Genomic DNA, 18,606 nt, shown 5'->3' on the forward strand with positions numbered 1-18,606 from the left:
ATAAGCCAGAATTTTTATGGGTTCTTCCTCATATGAGAGGTCTGGATTTACTTCAATCTCTTCAACTGGTAGTACATGAGATGGGTCTAATCTGTACCTCCTTAACATGGACACATGGAAGACACTGTGTATCCTTGCTAGCTCTGGAGGTAATGCCAACCGATATGCCAAAGGACCCACTCTTTCTAGAACTTCATATGGTCCGATGAAACGAGGACTCAGTTTCCCCTTTCTGCCAAATCTCATAATCCTCTTCCAAGGAAAAACTTTGAGGAATACCTTATCACCCACTGCATATTCAATATCTCTTCTCTTTAGATCAACATAGGACTTCCGATGCGATGCGACCTTGAGTCTATCTCTCGATCAATCTGATCTTTTCCTCTATCTGCTAAACAATTTCTAGCCCAATCATCCTCCTTTCACCTACTTCATCCTAACATAGGCGAGTTCTGCACTTTTTGCCATATAAAGCTTCATATGGAGGCATCCCAATGCTTGATTGGTAGCTGTTGTTATAAGCAAACTCAATCAAAGGCAAGTGTGTATCCCAACTACCTTCAAATTCAATCACACAAGCCCATAGCATATCCTCCAAGATGTCTGAATAACCCTCTCGGTGGCCATCATGCGTGGTGGAATGCCGTGCTAAAGTTCAATCTAGTTCTTAGGGCTCTCTGAAGACTACCCCAGAATCTAGAAGTGAACCTAGGATCTCTGTCAGACACAATCGATACTGGCACTCCATGCAATTTTACAATTTCATATATGTACAATCGGCCAATCTTTCTAGGCTATAGTCCATCCGGATGGCAAAAGTGAAGCGACTTGGTTAGTCATCAATTATAACCTATACTGCATCATGACTATTCTGTGTCCTCAGAAATCTCATCACAAAATCCATAGTTATCTGTTCCTTTACAATGTTTCATAGGGTGCCACTTGTATGCTAGCTTGACACTTATTAATGTATACAAATTACATTAGTGGGATGTATCTGTCCCATCTCCTCTCGGATTCAATGACACGAGTTCTCAATATATTCTTGAGGGCTTATCACATTTCTGAGTTATTTTTATCATTTCATTTCATTATTTATAGGAACTCAATGAGTTTCCGAATTTACTGAATTACTTATTTCAATTGTCCATGCATGCGAGGATGATACGTTGTCTTGATATCTCTAAGCTTATAGCAATTCTTGTGGTCTTGGTAGTTCACATTATTGTAACGAGCTCACGACTCCGGCTACCTTACAAGTGTAGTCTTTTCGGACTAGTTACAAGTTTTAAATTTCACTAAAATTTTCACATTTATTTCCAGTAATAGTACCCTATTCGGGTGCAACTGTATCAATTTATAGATTACTTACAAATATTCTTACTTATTGTACCACGAGGAAACACGTAGCTCTACACAATAATCCAGTGTCGGTACTGTAATCTGCAGCTTACAATACAAACATTGAGAACACTATATAGTCACTACGTTATAACCTCATGGACTAGGTTTTCTAACATCTTATCTTTCTCGAATCCACTAATATCCCAAACCGATTCTGATTACAATTTCCTTTGACAATTACTAACAGTAACATCTTTGCCCTCATCTAGAGTAATTCTATTACTGTAACTTACTTTTAGGTCCTCTTGCCTTACATTAAGTAGGCTCGCCAATTAGCTTTATAATTTACGGTATGTTAGAAAATACTTTTAGCTAACAATTCTTCCAAAATTAATGTCAACCATACTTGTTATTGTAGTTATTATCCTAAAGGACTAGTCACTAATACATCAAAATTCATTTCCATGTAAAGGAATAACAACAGAACATATAGTTCTGACACTAACACACAACTAAGTAGTGCTGGGATCAAATAATAACTAATTGTTTCTTTCAAAATTTAAGAACTTACCAGCAGCTACATCTGAAGTTTCTGCTCCTTTTACTTGGCGCATAGTGGACACTCCGACTGGTGCGCTACTATATTCGGGTTGATTCACTGTGTTATAGTGGTGAGGAGTACCAACTCTATTTCTATCTTGACTCATGTGATCTGTGAACTTGGAGAAGCGGTCGAGGTGGTTTAGCACAATCTTTAGCAAAGTGTCCAAGTTTTCCACAATTGTAACAGGCTCCAGAGGCCTTACGACAAATACCTCCATGATATCTTCTACAAGTTTCACATTGGCGGGAAGGGTAGGAACTTCTAGTTGTTCGACAACTAGATCTTAGTGGTCTCTGCCCTGATGATCCGCCTCTATCATATTTCTGAGTTCGGGGTTCCTCAAATTCTTTTCTCTTTCTCAAATTACTGTTCGAACTCTGACCCATAGGTTTCTCCCTCTTCTCTATTTCACATTGCCCTTGTAGGGGTTGGGTTTGTACTTGAGCTTGGGCTGACAGATTATCAGCCATTTGTTGGAAGAAAGTGGCCATTTGCTGGGCCATTTGTGCAGTAATTTGTACCGGTAAAGCCTTCGACATTTTGTGGAGCTGGGGCTTCAACTTGTTCCTCTGCCATCACAGACTGTTCTATTATCTCATTCTTCTCTTCCATTTTTCTCACAGAATTTTCTATTCCTGTACAACTAACACAAGGAGATTCCTCTCCATTAGTTCACATTTATGATGTAAATGTACTATATGTATCAAAAATTTGAGCGATTGTAGTTACGACAAAAGATTTCAAATTCACGATTGAAATTCACTTTAAAACCATTGCTCGATACCACTAAAACATGTCACACCCTACCCCTGTAAGGCATAACATGATCCGTAGTATACCTAATGAATTACCAACTCCGTCTCACGATAACCCATTAAATACACTACAAGGGATTTTAAAAACTTTTCTTACTTCTTTTACGATGGTGAGCACTATTTACAGTGTTAAAACCTTTGTGAATCAAGTGAAACAGCTAACTCATTTGGACCATTAGAAATTTTACGTAAAAATTTTGTGAGAATGTCATCTGTATTTTGGATAAAGCAGTTCTTGAAAACTCAAAAGCACTTAAATATTTTTCCAAATATCAACTCTAACAAAATTCAACACAATATTTTTCTCAACTCAATCCACAACAATTTTTCAGTATTTTCAAAGGATGAAATAAAGGAAATATAATACAAATTTTACAAGTCAAAATAATTCATAAATCACTTTACAACTTCAATGTACAATTTTAATTTACAACTGCTCAAATAATTTACATACATATTATTACATGCATACATCAAAACCTATGTACATGGGTATATCTATGATATACCTGGAGCTGATCTGAATGTATCTTCAAGGAAATTTACTCACTGCTCTATGCTCTTCTTACCTGCGACAGCATACAAAGCTATCGCTGAGTGGTGAACTCAGTGGTGCACAACTATAATTTAAAACATAGTACAATATACATTGACAAAATTCTGATAAATAATTTGGAAATCTGAACACTCATCAATTTCCAAAACTCAAAATATTCATTGCCAATAATGTAAATCATTTGTATAAATGACTTTGATCACAAAATTCAATTTATCAAATCATGACTATCCATTTAAGTAATTCCAACAAAATCAATTATACATAAACCATAATTGAAATCATAATTCCTTACCATTCAAAAGCCATTATGTATCTCAAAAATCATTTTGTATCTCAAAAACTATGTTGTATCTCAAAAATCAATCTTTATCTCACTAATATGCAAGACTAATCCGAAAGGGCCATATTCGATGTGATTCTAACTCCCTATGGTCGGGAGGTCGAATCGATTCTAACTCCCTATGGTCGGGAGGTCGAATCATCGTGCGCATACCATCACAATAATGAATCTTCCGCAAGGGCCATAACGATAAAATAAACTTAGATCTAACCTCACATCGGAGGAAAATCTAAGCTGTGCACGCACCATGGTAATCAAAACACAACTAACTCCATTGTCTTCTCAACAAATGAGAGAGACGGGTAATAACCTAGTCAAGCATCTATAGTGAGATATAAAACAATATTACAATCCATTTAGTGAGCATAAATCACAATATAATTCGATTCAAAGTCAATCCTAATATCCAATAATTTTTATGCTCATCACAATTCAAATAATAAATTTGCATTTTTCCATGAAAATTACCTTCACAATTCAAAACATGTTCTATCACAATTTTCCAAAATATAATTTGTTCAATCCATAACAATGCTTAATACTTGTGGAAATACTATTTCACAAAGCTGAATTCATACATACTATAACAATTTTCAATAATCATTGAATTAAATCCAATGCTTGTTAAACATAATACATAAGAAAAATATGTCATTTAATCAAATAAAGTATTCAAAACAAAATCAGTTAAAAACTAGCTGTGCACAAACACAATTTAAAACAATAATATACAATAGTCATAATTCATTTCAATTGAAAAATTCAAAAGAAATAGCCGTTGTGCACAAACCTCGATGTTGTCTCTGATGCGGACTCAGTGTTTCTTTCCCTTTTGCTGAGTCCTTGTTAACTGAGAAACACAATTTGATGTGTTTCAGTAGTAAATTAATTTGCCTCTAACGATAATGTTCGATAAACAATTCACTGAATACCTTTATTTGCTTAATCACCTAATATACCGACCCTCGATGCGTTTTAGGTAAATTAGGTTTTAGTGTCCTTTATACGTCACATTCGATAGGGTTTTAGGGTTGGTACGTGTTACCAAACTCAATTCTAGGTATATTGCGTTCTCTTGCATTTTATTGCAAATTGCTGGATTTCGGGATACTAGTTTGACCTAGCCGGACGGCCTAGTTCCCTCGATTTTCGGGTTTCGGTCAAAACTATAAACTTGTAGATCTATGTCTTATGGACCGCGGTACAAAATTTTAGATCAATCTGAGTTAAGTAGACCAAGTTATGGTCATTATACTACTGCTGGTCAAATGGTACCAATTTAGGTCAATTTTAGGTCAATTTGGTCAACTCTGGTTCGGCCAGTTTTTGGACCCGAACTTGTGCAAGTTGTTTGACTTGCTTATGGTCATTTCTGGGCTTTGGTGTCTTCATAAGACTTGTAGGTATGGGTCTTAACTATTCTTGGTTAAAATTTCAGGTCAATTGGACCTGGTTTGAGTGAGTTATGGCCTAAACACTCACTGCTGCCCAATTGGTCATTTTTCAGGTCCTAATTGCACCTAATCCGAATTGGTCATTTTCTTAGGTCACTTTGCAAGCAGAATTTTGGTATGTTTTCTCAATGAAAGTTGGCACATTTGGTGCCTAGTTTCACCTCCAATTGGTCTCATACCAATTGAGGTTACACATTTAAACTTATTGGTCTATTTGCACACTGCCCTCTATATGCCTTTCAAACCCCAATTCAAACACACATTTAACTTGCTCTACTTTAAATCCCCATACCTAATTCTGATTTTATACCATTCCATTTTCATTTATCTCTTCTTACTATGGTCAATTTGGACAGAATACAAACATTCTCAATACATCAAATACAACCCTAAACCACAAAGTCCAAATTTAGCAATATATGTACATAAATACACCTAATCATTACATATAATTTCCACTACTAATTTACATACACATTCATCAATTCTTCTATGTCAACATTCTGCCAACACTTCCATCAATACATACAATTATTCAAGTGTTCCCAAGCTGCCGAAAATTGTCCTTCAACATCAAAGTGCCCTACAATTTACCAATTCCCATCCAAGTGCATAAATCACCATATATATGTGAAATAATTCACTAGGATATTAAATCACCATGATCAACATTATTTCTCATCAATTATATGCATAATATCTCATCAAATACATGACCCCATGGCTGTCCAAAAATGGCTATCTCAATAACTATTTAAACTTTAAAATTTCCTTCACAAAACTAACACCCATAACATGAACATAAAGTTTAACAAAGGAATTCTCAAAAATGTAAACTTACCTTTAATTGTAACTTACTAAACCTTCACCAAACTTCTCAAATTTGGTATCAATATCTTCCTTGTGATGTGTAGACCATTTTTCATGAAGGAACCTAAGTATTTAGAGATGAAATGGAGGGTGTTAAGTGAGCTTGAAGAAAATGGCCATGGTTGTTTTCTCTCACCTTCAATTCGGCATGTTTAATGGAAATGGAGAAGATGAGCTATCTGATGGGTATAGTGGACTTACACCTGCCATTTGATGTTTAATTTATTCTATAGTGGAGCACTTACTCAATTTATATCATATAATAAGTTTAACTCCCATTTATCCCACATTAACCCATAATTTTTGCTATTTACTTTAGGTACCCTCAATTTAATTTTTCATTATATTTTCCAAGTGTAATATTATTTATTTTTAATGGACATTTAGGTCAAAAGACAATTCGGGATGTCAAATGACCATAATGCCCCTGTTCAGGTTGCATTCGATTTTTAGATATCTGGGTTTTATGCATTTTCGATTTCTCACTTTTCTTTGTACTAATTATTTAATTTTTCTTTGATCTTTCTAATGATATTTATTCTTCAATAAGGGTCTATTTAAGTCCTAAAAATGTTTTCGGGGTTCCCCGCATGAGAGCTAGTTAACGGTCCACGCCGTGACTTCCCAGTGCGGTCACCCATCGTTAGGTTTCCCAGCTCGTTTAACTTGATTACATTTTTTTGCTATTATTTTTCCTTTGTTTTTCTTGTATTTTCTTTTCTTGTATTTCATTATTTTATGTCTCCCCACTCATATTAAAGTGTAGTTCTAGGCATCCTAGCTGTCCGGACAACACTGGTCACCAGAGCAGCAGAACGCACTACCGAACTTAGGGGTGTTACACCCCTTACACGTGTACAATATACCCGAGTAAGTAATGCCACACGGTGTACTGGCACACTCTAATATACCTTACTTAATTTGTATCATGCTTTTGAAGCTAATTTATGAAATATGATTTATTGAAGCCATTTATCGAAATTATTATTTATTTGAGGTTCCGAAAATTTTAAAGAAAATCCGGCGGAGTACCGGCTAAAAATGGAGAAAACAGTTCTTCGGAACCTGTTAAAAACACTTCCAAATAATTACCAAACAATCCCAACTTCAATTTATCAGCAAAATCTCAATATTAAGATCTCAACAACATTTCAATTCCAGTTCTCAAACATCCATCACATGTGATGATCACATATAAATCACAAGTAAACATTTACTTTTCCATTCACAAGTACAATTTTCATAATTTACATAAACATCAATATACATTACACAAGTTTAATTACATAGGAGAAAAACAAAGTTAAGTTACAAAATGTCAAAATGACACCTAATGTCCTACCAATGCACTGCAGAAGTTGAGGTGACAAGGACACTGTGCAGAACTGCAGGATGGACTCACCCAGTCTGTGGTCTACTGGGCTCACGATCGGAATCTCCAGTACCTACGCGTGGCAAAAGCAACGCGCTAAGCAATAATGCTTAGTGGTGCAATAATATAATAAAGGAAAATAGCAAGAAAATAAATGTGTATAGAATGTGTATGCTTTCTTTGTTTGGTGTTGGTATATTCATTATTTCATTAACTTTGTTCACTTTTATTCATTTGGTTGCCCCAAGTAACCTACACTAGACGACTGGACTGGATAACGGGTAAACTGACACTGGGTATCTAGTACCTCGGGCCGTCACACCATCGGTCACATATGCATCTCCCAGGCAAATGTAATGCTAACAAGTCAGAATAATATTAGGCACGAGGCCAAGTCTCAATATAATGTCAAAATGGCTAAAAGCCATAAAATCACGGAATGCCTTATTGCCATGTGCAGTACTGCTAACTGAACCCTATTGGCATGCCAAACTATCCAAACCAATCTTGTTAGGTATACTAGGGCATTCGATACTTTAAAATTCTTCAATCTTTGAATTTCAAGTTTCGGTGTTACTATTCACCTCTATGGTCAACTAAAATGTTGACTTTTAGGTAGAAATTAGGTACATTGGTTTTGGCACTCCCAACATACCACATTTTGTATTTAAAACTTGTTGGCATTGAGCGTTAATACCATTTCTAAGCATTAAACAAAAGGAGCAGATTTTTCAGATTTTGTACCATAACTTTACTGTTCCATTTGGAACTGTTACAGTGGGAATTTGAAGAAATGGCAAACATGAAAGTTGTTCCTTATTTTGTCTAGTTGAATTTCCTATTTTGAATCACTCCATTTGGAGTTTTGTAACTCCAGATATGGTCCAAAAACCACAGCTGGCCGGATTTCCATTCTGCAGAAATTACCATATCTATAGTAACATGAACAGTGACTGCCACTGCCATTTAGGTTAGGTTATGGCCATAATTTGGGGTAGGTTTCTTCATGAAAGTTGTTTGTCTATGTCTTAACTTGTTGCTGTAAAAATTTCAGGTCAATTGACCAAATCTACAGTGAGTTATGGCCAAATGAACAGTTACTGTTCATTTGGTCAATTCTGCAGGGGCTGTTGCAGTGTGTCCGGATTGGGGCCAAGTTTTGGTCCTCTTGCTTTGGTATTTCGGGCATGGTTTCTTCAGTAAAAATGTGCCATTATAAGCCTAGTTTCATGTCCAATTGGCCAAACACCAATTGAACCAACACAGCCCAAGTTATGGCAGCCTGCAACTTCACTTTGCAATCCTATTTTTCAGTCCATTTTATGGTCAACTTACCTAAAATGGTCACTAATTGACCATTAAAATGTTCTCTAATAATTTCCTAAACCAAGTTTACATTTTGCTCACAAAACCCTAATTCAAATTCATGTTTTATACAATTTACCTTAGTTAGCTTTTAATTCATTATTATTGTGTTTATAAACTTCCAACATGATTCTAGTTCACTTCAAGCTCATCAAAAACACTCCCTCCCATTCCATAGCTAGGGCAGCCGAAATTTATATACTCATACACATGAGTTTTTGTTCATTCAAATTACAATTCCTACTAAGTTTCAAGTCACAAATCATGAAATTAATGAGTTTTATGTATATAGTTGCACTAACCTTGAATAGGGCAGATTTTTCCCTTCCTCAAAGTCTTGGTTTCCTTTTCTTTTTGCTCCCACAATAATCACCAAGATGATAGAATGAATTTTTGTGTTGGTAATTAGGGTTTTTAGTGGAAGAAAGCTAAGAAAGATGAAGGATGAAAGGTTGTTAATGGTGGAATGGGTAAGGGTGAGTGGATGGCATGAAGAAGAAGAGAGGGAGCTGGTTTTGGGTTTCTAGAATTCTGCTTCATTTACCCATTTTTATTTCATTTTAATGGACTTGCTTAAATTTGATTGGCCAATACACTTTTAATTACCTAAGCATGACATCATAATTCCCAATTTAGCTCCTTTTTCTTTCTTTTCTTTTCTATCAAATTTCAATTTAATTTCTAGTAATGTTTATTCATATTTTATGTCATATTAATTATTTACTCAACTGGACAAGTCGGCCAAAAATCACCTCTGAAGGCGAAATGACCAAAATGCCCTCCGTTTGGCTTAACGGGTCAAAATTGTCTGTACCGATTGAAAATTTTTTCTAGGTATTTTCTTGGCATTCTAATGCCATGGGAACCTCAATAACCCTTCTCTGGAGTCCCAAAAATTATTTTATAATTTTCCCGGTCTAGGGCTCTCGTTGCTAGAATCGCAACTTCCCTCCGTTACCCATCGCTAGGGCACCTACTGCTTAACTTGGTTGTATTTTATTTCAAAAATTTTTACTAAATTTTTCTTAGTAATATTTGTGTTAATTATGATTCCCGACTTTAGTTTAAATATTTTTTCGGACGTTCTAGCTGTTCGGACCGACACCGGTCATTGGAACAGTAGAATGTACGGAATTGGTACAGGGAGGGTGTTACAACTCTTCCCCTCTAATTTAAATTTCGTCCTCGAAATTTACCTGATGCAAACAGTTGAGGGAACTGTTGCCTCATCGTCTCTTCACTTTCCCAAGTTGCCTCCTCGGTGTTGTGGTGCCTCCAAAGCACTTTCACCAATGGAATTTGCTTGTTTCTCAACTCTTTCACTTCCCGAGCCAAGATCCGTAGATGTTCTTCTTCGTATGTCAAATCCGGCTGTATTTCAATTTCTTCTCTGGAGATGACATGTGAAGGATCTGAGCGGTATCTTCTGAGCATAGACACGTGGAACACATTGTGGATCTTGTCCAGCTCTGGTGGTAAAGCTAGCCTATAGGCCACTGGACCCACACGTTCGATGATTTCATATGGGCCAATGAACCTAGGGCTCAACTTACCTTTCCTTCCAAACCTCAATACCTTCTTCCATGGTGACACCTTGAGGAACACTTTGTCGCCAACCACATATTCTATTTCTTTCCTCTTCAGGTCGGCATAAGATTTGCATGCATGCGAGGCAACCTTTAAGTTGGCTTAGATTGATTTTACCTTCTCCTCGGCTGTTTCACTAGTGCAGCCCTACCATTTGTCTTCGCCCAATTCAGTCCAAAGACTGCTGGAGTTCTACATTTTCTCCCATACAGTGCTTCATATGGGGCCATTTGAATGCTAGCTTGGTAGCTATTGTTGTATGCAAACTCTGCCAGTGGGAGGTATCTATCCCAACTTCCCTCAAACTCAATGACACAACTCCTCAGCATATCCTCAAGGACCTGACATATTTTTCATGTTATTGTTATCATTTCAGTTCAATATGTGTATTTATCTAATTGGTTTCAATTGTTTACCTGGATTACTCTTTCTGATTGCCCATCCGTTTGAGGATGGAAAGCTGTGCTGAAATGGAGTTGTGTACCCAAGGACTCATGCAACTTCTTCCAAAATCTCGATGTAAACCTTGGGTCTCGATCAGATATGATGGAAAGTGGGATTCCATGCAGTCTAACTATCTCACTGATGTACAATTCTGCTAACTTCTCGATCGATGATCGGTCTAATTGGCGAGAAAGTGTCTTGACTTTGTCAATCTATCAACTATCACCCATCCGCATCATGTTTCTTCTGGGTGAGAGGTAGACCACTTACAAAATCCATGGTGACCCGATCCCATTTCCATTCAGGTATGCGTATAGGCTGTAGCAAACCTGATGGAACTTGATGTTCTGCCTTGACTTGCTGACATGTCAAGCATTTAGTCACATAGTCACCTATATCCCTCTTCATACCAGGCCACCAATACTGAAGCTTCAGATCATGATACATCTTTGTACTTCCTGGGTGCATAGCATATACACTGGTGTGTGCCTCTTTTAGAATACTGGCCTTCAATTCCCCATTATCTGGTACACATAGTCTTCCTTTGTAATACAGACACCCATCTGCTTTCACCTCATAATCAGTTGCTTTTCCCTCTGAGATTTTGCTCATAATAGCCATTAGCTTCTCATCTGCCTTTTGCCCATCTAAAATCTGCTGTAGCAGGTTTGGCTTCACTTGCAACTCAGCCAAAATAGCTCCATCTCGAACCAAAGATAGACGGGCATTCAATGATCTCAAAGCTGTGATGGACTTTCTGCTCAAAGCATCAGCAACTACATTTGCCTTCCCAGGATGATAGTCAATTACACAATCATAATCCTTCAGGAACTCAATCCATCGCCTCTGTCTAAGGTTGAGCTCCTTTTGGGTTGGCAAATATTTCAGGCTTTTGTGGTCAGTGTAAATGTAGCACTTTTCACCATACAAATAATGCCTCCATATCTTTAGTGCGAAGATAATTGCTGCAAGTTCTAGATCATGGGTAGGGTAGTTCTATTCATGTGGTCTTAGCTGTCTGGAAGCATAAGCGACCACCTTCCCCTCTTGCATCAATACACACCCTAACCCATTATGAGAGGCATCACTGTAGACCACGAAGTCCTTTCCTGGCACTGGCTGTGTTAACACTGGTGCCTCTGTCAACATAGCCTTCAACTTCTCAAAACTGGTCTGACACTTGTCATTCCAGTCAAATCTGACATTCTTGTGTAACAACTTGGTCATTGGAGCAGCTATTAAAAAAAATCCCTTCACAAATCTTCTGTAATACCCAGCTAACCACAAGAAGCTTCTGACCTCAGTTGTATTCCTGGGAGGCTTCCATTCCATCACTGCTTCTATTTTCTTGGGATCCACCTAATCCCATCGGTGACACTATGTGTCCAAGGAATGCTATCTCATTCACCAAAAGTCACACTTGGACAACTTAGCATCTGACTTCTTTTCTCTCGGGGTTTGCAAAACAATCCTCAAATGCTCATCATGTTCTTCCCGGTCTTGGAATACACGAATATCATCAATAAAGACCAATACTAACCGAGCTAGGTATGGAAGGAAGATACGGTAAATAAGGTCAATAAAAGCCGCTTGTGAAATTTTAAGGCCAAAGAGCATCACCAGAAACACATAATGCACGTATCGGGTCACGAATGCAGTCTTGGGCACATCTACATCCTTCACCCTCATCGATGATACACGATGCGAGATCAATCTTAGAAAATACTCCTGCCCCCTTCAACTGATCAAACAGATCATCAATTCTAGGCAATGGATATTTGTTCTTCACAGTCACTTTATTCAACTGCCGGTAATCAATGCATAGCCTCAAGGTCCCATCCTTCTTTTTCACAAACAGCACTGGAGCTCCCCATGGTGACACACTGGGGCGTATGAACCCCTTATCTAACAACTCTTGCAACTGAGTTTTCAACTACCTCAATTCAGTGGGTGCCATCCTATAAGGGGCAATGGAAATGGGTGTTGTACCCGGCAGTGTCTCAATAGCAAATTCGACTTCCCTTTCTGGTGGCAAACTAGGCAACTCTTCAGGAAATACCTCTGGGAAGTCTCTTACTGTGGGTATGTCACTCAGGTTTGGCTTAACCTGCCTAGTATCCACCACATGTGCTAGGTAGGCTTCACAGCCTTTTCTCATCATTCTTCTTGCAACTGTGGCTGAGATGACATTGGACAAGAAATCTGTCCTTTCTCCCACAACTGTGATTTCATTACCCTCAGAAGTTTTTAGAGAAATTCTCTTCAATTTGCAATCAACTATTGCCTGATGACGTGACAACCAGTCCATTCCCAAAATCATGTCAAACTCGTGGAAGGGCAACTCAATCAAGTCTGCCAAGAATTCATACCCCTGAATCGTTAACGGGCAACCCTTGTATACCTTGTTCACCACTACATTGTGACCCAATGGATTAGTGACCAGAATGTCTTGGTCACTCTCCCCTATTAGTATCCCCCTTTCTACGGGTAAGTTGATGCAGATGTATGAATGAGTGGATCCTGGATCCACCAATGCATGCACAGGTGTAGTGTAGAGGAAGAACGTACCCCTGATGACGTCCGGGGCATCTTGCTCCTCCTGAGCTCTTAGGGCATAATTTCTTGCTGGTGGTCTGCTGTCAGGCCTCTCTGCAGCTCGAATCTGAGCCTCTGTGATGGTCCAATGACCTCAGTTTACAGATTTTCTACCTCTCTGTGGTGCAGGAGCAGGTCTTTCTGCTTGTGTTGGAGCAGCTATAATAGTTCTGCGTGGACAGTTCCTCAGCTGATGCTCTGTTGACCCACACCTCAAGCAGGCACCAGTCACTCTCCAACACTCCCCCTTATGCCATTTCTGACAGTGTGGACACGCAGAAGATGCTGGGGCCGGTTCCTTGAACCCCATCCCTGGAGAGCTGCCCACTGATGGTGTGGACTGACCTCTCCTAGGGGTGAGCGTGGCTCTGGGCCCACAGGTGACCCTAACCACTGGTGGCTGAACTGCGTGCGGGAGGACCCTTGAACTTCTTCCCAAATGCGGGAGCCGAACTAGGCGACACAGGCCCCTCTGCTGTCTTTCCCTTCTAGTCTGCTCACTGATTCTTACTTTATCCACCTTTATTGCAGCTTCCACTAACTTGGTAAATTCTGTGATTCCCAAGGCAGTGAGCTGGATCTTGATGTTGTCATTTAGTCCCTCTTCAAATCTCTTGCACCTTTCTGCTTCATTAGGGACTATCTCCCTTCCATAATGGCTCAATCGAACAAATTCCTTCTCATATTCGGCCACTGACAGCTATCTCTGCCTCAGGTTAATAAACTCTCTTCTTCTCTCTTCCAGGTATACAGTACCCACATATTTCTTCTTGAATTCAGAGAGGAAGAAATCCCAAATTCTGACTTATGCACTTCATCGACACGGTGTCCCACCACTCATATGCATCATCTTGCGGCAAAGATATGGCGACTTCCAAGTTTTGCTCGAGTGCGGTGGAGTTGTTTTAGGACTCTGCACATTACTGCTCAACCAATTCTCGGTACATGAGTCATCTTCTCTCTTGCCATAGAAATCCACTGCCCCAAACTTTCTTAGCCTTTCCAGGTGTGATTTTTGCTGTGGAGTTGGTGGTGGTGGTGGTGCTGGCATTACTCCGGCCATTTGTCTAAAGAAGTCGGCCATTTGCTGGAACATGGCCTGTGGAGGCTGAGCAGGCTCTGCTTGAGCTGGCGGAGTAGGTTCTCCCCTACCCCCAGTCTCAGCTGCTGCAGGTGGAGCATGACTCTCCACTTCCTCCTCAACTGCCCTCTGAGATGAAGGGTCCATATCCTATTCAAATAAGAAAAACAAACAGATCTGCATTAGTGTCACCTCGACTCTTACAAATGCAATGCATGGTATGGACTCAATCTAGGACCAGAAACGCCTAAACCATGCTCTGATACCACAAAATGTGACACCCCTTACCCGTGTACAGTATACCCGAGTAAGTAATGCCACACGGTGTACTAGCACACTCTAACATACCTTAATTTGTATCATGCTTTTGAAGCTAATTTATGAAATATGATTTATTAAAGCCATTTATCGAAATTATTATTTATTTGAGGTTCTGAAAATTTTAAAGAAAATTCGGCGGAGTACCGACTAAAAATGGAGAAAACAGTTCTTCGGAACCTGTTAAAAACACTTCCAAATAATTACCAAACAATCCCAACTTCAATTTATCAGCAAAATCTCAATATTAAGATCTCAACAACATTTCAATTCTAGTTCTCAAACATCCATCACATGTGATGATCACATATAAATCACAAGTAAACATTTACTTTTCCATTCACAAGTACAATTTTCATAATTTACATAAACATCAATATACATTACACAAGTTTAATTACATAGGAGAAAAACAAAGTTAAGTTACAAAATGTCAAAACGACACCTAATGTCCTACCAATGCACTGCAGAAGTTGAGGTGATAAGGACACTGTGCAGAACTGCAGGATGGACTCACCCAGTCTGTGGTCTACTGGGCTCACGATCGGAATCTCCAGTACCTACGCGTGGCAAAAGCAACGCACTAAGCAATAATGCTTAGTGGTGCAATAATATAATAAAGGAAAATAGCAAGAAAATAAATGTGTATAGAATGTGTATGCTTTCTTTGTTTGGTGTTGGTATATTCATTATTTCATTAACTTTGTTCACTTTTATTCATTTGGTTGCCCCAAGTAACCTACACTAGACATTTGATGAATAACAGGTAATCGGCACTTGGTATGTGACACCTTACGACTACTGATGTAGCCGAGCAAGTTATGCCACTCAGTGTGCCGGAGCACTCTATTTTATCTTAATTCATTTTTATCGTAGTTTTGAATATAACTTGTGAAATATAATTCATTTATTGAAATTGTAATTTATTTGAGGTTCCGAAAATTTTAAAGAAAATCCGGCGGAGTACCGGCTAAAAATGGAGAAAACAGTTCTTCGGAACCTGTGAAAAACACTTCCAATATTCATATATTCGTATTCAATTATCCTCAAACTCCAATAATCATCATCTCAACATTTGTCAACCATTCATTTCTCAATTTCAATTTTCAATCATTCATCTCATTTGATAGTCATGTAACAATCACAGATCAATATTCACTTTTCCATTTACAAACACAAATTTGCATTATTTACATGAAAATCAAAATACATTACATAAGTTTCATTACATATGAGAAAATTAAAATTTATTACAGAATGCCAAAATGACACCTAGTGTCCTACCAATGCATTGCAGAAGTTGAGGTGACACGGACACTATGCAGAACTGTGAACGGCCTTGCCCAATATGTGGTCTACTGGGCCCTCTGTCCAAATCTTCAGTACCTACGCGTTGCAAAAGCGACGCGCTAAGCATAAAGCTTAGTGGTTCCAATAATACAAGAAAATACAAAATGCAAATAAAAATAATAATTTCCTTGCTATTGTGTTCATAAGAAATGAATAATTACTAACTTATTGTGTAGTCGAGGGCTAATCATGTTTCATGATATTAACTTCTTCATGCATTTCATTAATTATTTTCTTCATGATATTGAGCTTCTTTGTATTTTTGTAATCATTCCTGATATTTAATTTTCGTATTTTCTTTAATAATTAGTTCAATCACAGTTATACTTTTCCATGCCCAAGTAACCTATCTTTGGATGATGAATTTGGATAACGAGTCGTTGCTTTGGACACCGCGGTGCCTCGGGCCGTCATACCATGGGGCCTTGAGCGTCAACCACGTATGCATTCAGTATGGCTAAAAAGCCATGATATCACATAATTGGCATAAAAGCCATGAATACGGGCATAAAAGCCATGAATACGGGCATAAAGCCATGAATACAGGCATAAAGCCTTTCGCAGTAGTGCTAAAACAATACCCTATTGGCATGCCAACCTATCCAAACCAATCACATTAGGCCTACTAGGGCATTTTGCACTTTTAAGTTTCACAATTTTTGAATTTCAAGTTTTCATGTCACTATTCATTTCATTAGTCAACTAAAATGTTGACTTTTGCATAAACAATAGGTACATTGGTTTTAGTACTCCTAACATACCACATTTTGTATTCAAAACTTGTTGGTTTTGGTCACTTTCTCAAAGCTTAGGTCATTTTGGCAAAATTGCCAATTTTTGGTTTTGGTGTCACTATTCACCTCATTGGTCAACAAAAATGTTGACTTTTGGATAGAAAATAGGTGTATTGTTTTAACACCCCAAACATACCACATTTTGTATTTAAAACTTGTTGGTATTGGTTGCCAATACCATTTCTAAGCTTAATGCTAATTGAACAAAATTTTCAGATTTGGTGCTTCATCTTTACTGTTCCATTTGTTATTTTTACAGTGGGAATTTGAGGAAATGGTAAACATGAAAGTTGTTCCTTATTCTGTCTAGTTGAATTTCCTTTTTTGAATCACTCCATTTGGAGTTTTGTAGCTCAAGTTATGGCCAAAATAAGTTTCTTGTTCACGTGCCAATCGCTCATGCTGCACTTTTGGGTTTTGGCAGATTTTGGTCCAACTTTGGTCAGTAATTTGATCAAGTTAAGTTCATAATTTGGTCTAACTTTCTTCATATGAAATGTTCTACCATGCCTTAGGTTTCCATCGGTTCAAGAATCGCCTAAATCTGAGTTTTTTAGAGAGAGTTATAGTCCTCCAAACATTACTGCTCAAATGAAAATCTGCAGAGTTGCAGGTTTGATAACTCAACTTTGCCCAATAATTTGAATGGTTTAATGGCATAATTTGGGGTGATGTTCATGAAAGTTGTTTGTCTATATCCTATCTTGTTTGTGTAAAAATTTCAGGTCAATTGACCATATCTACAGTGAGTTATGGCCAAATGAGCGATTCTTGTTCATTTGGTCATTCTGAGGCTTTGCGTGGTATCCGGATTGGGGCCAACTTTTGGTCCACTTGATTTGGTCTTTTGGGCTTGGTTTCTTCACCAAAATTATGTCATTATATGTCTAGTTTCATGTCCAATTGGCCAAATACCAATTGAACCTACACAGCCAAAGTTATGGCAGTCCAATTGGACTGAATTCTTAGCCACCATGCTGCTGTCTTTAGGCAGCCTACCATTCCACTTTGCCATGCCATTTTTCAGTCCAATTTATGGTCAACATACCTCAAATGGTCACTAATTGACCCTTATAATGTTCACTTACCACTTCATAAGCTAAAACCAAATTTCACTCTCCAAAACCCTAGTTCCCATTATGAGTTTTCACCCCAAACCTTAATTAACTACTAGTTCATTATCCTTATATTCACATACTTTAAACCTAATCTTTAGTTCACTTCAAGTCCATCAAAAACACTCAATTCTACTCCTTCCTTTAGGCAGCCGAAATCCATGGGCTACATACACTTAGCTTTTATTCATTTGGTTCACAAATTCATACTTAAGTCATTAACATAGAATAATAGATAAGTGGAATTAGGCACTAACCTTTTTGAAACCGACCTTGAGCTTGTTATTCTTTAAGATTTCCCCTAGAATCATAATAATCATAATCAATTATAACTTCACTTTCCTAAATTAAATATCCAATAAAAATTCAACAGCATTTCCCCTTAAATTGGACTAAACTCCTATCATAAATCTTAAATCCACAACCACCCATTAATACCTAATCTGGCAGCTTGTGCATTCAAATTTATATATAATGATCTAACCGTTAGATAAATCCCAAATTTTAACCATATATTCAAGACATCCCTATACAATATCAGTAAAAATTTTAGCATCAAATAATCACTATATCATGAGATATCAAAACATTCATTCAGC

This window comes from Hevea brasiliensis, chromosome 12 (genome assembly GCF_030052815.1).
Source record: "Hevea brasiliensis isolate MT/VB/25A 57/8 chromosome 12, ASM3005281v1, whole genome shotgun sequence".
Taxonomy (NCBI): Eukaryota; Viridiplantae; Streptophyta; class Magnoliopsida; order Malpighiales; family Euphorbiaceae; genus Hevea; species Hevea brasiliensis.